Genomic DNA, 3,487 nt, shown 5'->3' on the forward strand with positions numbered 1-3,487 from the left:
ACTGATCTTGTATGTGATTTTTTTTTTTTTTTTTGGTAATTTCCAGCTTTGGATAAGAATACTTGAAAGCACTTTTTATTGCTTGATTTTATGCTGAAATAGTACAAAGTCCATAAGAGTTGCCAACAGCCATACGTGGCAAACACTGGTGAGGTGGAAGATGTTCATACACAGCTATGAAGAAATCCCAGCTAAAAATTTAAAACAAAATTCTACACACTTATTCTGGCTTCAGACAATTTATGTCCTTGATGAGCAGGTGGTTTGAGCATATTAATGTATTTCTATACAGAGACATAATTTTGCATCTCATTACTTCTGCTGCTAATTGTGGTACCAGGATGGTCTGTTGAGAAACTAAAAAATAAGTATTTGTCACAAGGGTTGAGGTGATGGACTCAAGATGATTTTTGCTTCCATCCAGGGGGATTTTATCTCACTTTCTGGGGGAGTTACCGTTGTTGTCCATAAAATGAGCTTTACTTCTGTGCACACTGTAGGGAGGTGGCTAGGACTGCCCATTAGGATTTTCTCCCATCCCCAAATTCATGATGGGCAACAGCATTTCTTCTTGGTGCAATAATTCCAGAGGCCTGGTAGCTTCTTTCCCACATTTAGTCTTGGAAACTCTCATCCCAAGCTGCACTCCTGGCTTTACCCCAGAATATTAAGAGGTATATGCTACCATATGCTGCAGGGTAGGTAAGGACTGCTATGGACTTTTAGTGCTTTACACAACAATGGAAGGCAGCAGTTGTCCCCTTGGTCTTGGAGTCAGTACCAACATTCTTGTCATAAACCTGTCCCTATACCACTAACTCATGCAAAACCAACCCCATTATTGGTGAAATCTCTGGTTCTGTTCACACTGGGTAAAATTCTAGCCTTTCTGAAGTCAATTGAAAAAATGCCAATTGACTTCAACAGGATTAGTATTTCACCCATTTAATTCAAAGTAAATCTTCTACTAACCACTATTGCAAATTCAGGGCCTAAAAAACTAGGAAGAGACTAGTAATAAAACATTTCTTTGACGGTGTTCTAAAGCGAAAAAGAGGTAAAAGACAGAACTGGTTTAACACAAAACACAGCTAGTATTTTAATGGCCCATTTATTAACACACACAAATGACCAGTGATCTTAAATTTTTATTAATAAAATTGGTACAAATCTTTTAAAACATAAGATCCTTAGTTAAGTATTTATAACCAATAGGACTTTAAATCAACAATACAAAAGGCTGCCTCTCCCTATTGTTCATTAGAAGTCTGCTATTTCTAAAGCATTCACTGATCACTTTCAGTGTACAAATCTGTTTGATTTTTAATTCCCAGTGTCGCTGGAAATGCCACCCTGGCCAGAAGAACACATCAAAGGTAAACAGTTGTATAGTAGCAACGATTACCTGACAATGGCAGTTGTTTGCAAATTATGACCTTGCAGCATGAAAGTAACCTTTTTTCTCCCCGCTTCTAACTTTTCCAGCTTGCAAACTGAAGCTAAGCCACTTGCCACCTTCAAAGTGGTCTTAGAACTAAGAGTGTTTGAGCTTTTTCACCTCCATAGTACTCCCAATTAGGTAACTTGCTTGCTTTGCAGATAGTTCCTTTAGCACCTCAGCAATTCCATGATGACTAAGTGCTTTCACAAAGGCCTCTTTGAATTTTTCAAACTATTTTTAGTTGGTGTAAATCATATTCAACTAGCAAAGTTGTTGTTAAGTATCCAGCCAACCCAGGGCATTAGAAAAAAATGTAGCATCTTGTAACAATGCATCGCACCCAGAAGGATACCAGTCAGCTTTTAGAGAAGAAATGAGTTTTAATTTGAACATTATGTATATAATTATATATATACACACACTATAATAGTCCTGTATGTACTATATATGTATATTGCTATCAAAAGCACATTTTAAACAAGAAACGAGTGCTGTGAAAAGTTGTATTGGACTACGTCTACAGTAAATTCCTGCTCTCAAACAGAAAACTATGGTTTCGTATAGCTTTGACCAGTGAAAGATATAGTTAAACCAGTTAACAGGGAGAGGAGTAACTTTTTCCTATACCCACTATTCATAATAGAGCATAGATTTTTTTTTTTTGCCTGTACAGTACCATTGCTACCTCCAAATTATGCTCTGTGACCCTTTGCATCTACTGTATATATTCAGTAGTGCCTTCATCTCCTTCCCATATACAGTAGGGTCACACTACCAGATTGCTGCCTGTAGCTCAGCAAACCCACTTTCTCACTGTCCAATCCCTGTCTACAGTAGCCTTTTTATTTATTGTAGCTACCTCTTCAAGTGTTAAAATTTTCATTGTGTTTTAGTTTGCAAACAGATCCTATCCTCTTTTCTGGAAATGAACTCATTTCCTCACTGAAATGAAATAATCCAGAAGCAGAACTTAGTGAGATGGTGACACAGATGCTATTCTCACAATTCATTTTAGGCCAGCAGTTTCCTCTCAGGCTCTTCCGGTCTCTCTACCTCTCTCTACTGCTGTAAATTTGCAGAACTCCCAAGGGATTCACAGAACTTAATGCTCATCAATTAAACTAAAGGAAAGAAAGCTGCAGAACCCTCTTCTACAATCATCTTGATACTAATCATGGGTATGAAATGTAGTTAGGGGCACAAGTCTTCAGCTGGAAGTTGTGAGGAACATAATTTAAAGATATTATAACAAGAATCTCTTACAAGCTATTAGTTTAGAAATAGGAACTGGGATTTGATGTTTTGATTTGTAATAATCTATCCAAGAAGTTGCATTTGGAAGAGGATTCTGTAGTAAATATCTTAAAATATACATGATCTTTTCTGTTAGCAATTTTTTAAATATCTTGCAGCTTTTTCTATAAAAAGCTAATATTGCTGTGTTCAGAATGCTTTCTTTCTTCCTTGAAAACTAGACATTTCTTTTCAATGTAAAGAGCTGTTCAAAATGAGAGCATGGCTTTGAGAACTTTGCTTTTTGGATTTGTCTTTAATGGTTAAGTTGAGCACTTTCCCACTGTGTGCCTTTTAGCTGTTACTAAGGTAACTGTGACTTCTTAATCACCGTTTCTCTGAAACGTGTTAAACTGTGGGAAGATTTTTAATCGTAAGAATTGTCTGTACATTTATAAATATGCTTATAAAATATTACACTGGAAAGGCTTGCGACCGTGTTTGGAGCTCACAGAAGAAACATTACTGGACACACTGATTTCTGCATGACTCGCATTTCTGAGGATGATGTTCCTAATCTCCAAGGAAATGTTTACTATTTAATATGAAAATAACACTGAAATATCTGACTATACACATGGCTTCATGCGTGCATTCTGTGCTGTGTAGTCTGTGTTTGAGACATTCCTAAGACATCCAGGACATCTTCCAAAATATTTATTTTAGTCTGAAAGTTGCTTCAGTTCCTCTTCCTTTCATTTGCATTTTTTGTAATTGCTCTTCTTAACTACTGGTCATGGTTATACCATGCTT

Source organism: Alligator sinensis, unplaced genomic scaffold (genome assembly GCF_000455745.1).
Source record: "Alligator sinensis unplaced genomic scaffold, ASM45574v1 scaffold1204_1, whole genome shotgun sequence".
Taxonomy (NCBI): domain Eukaryota; kingdom Metazoa; phylum Chordata; order Crocodylia; family Alligatoridae; genus Alligator; species Alligator sinensis.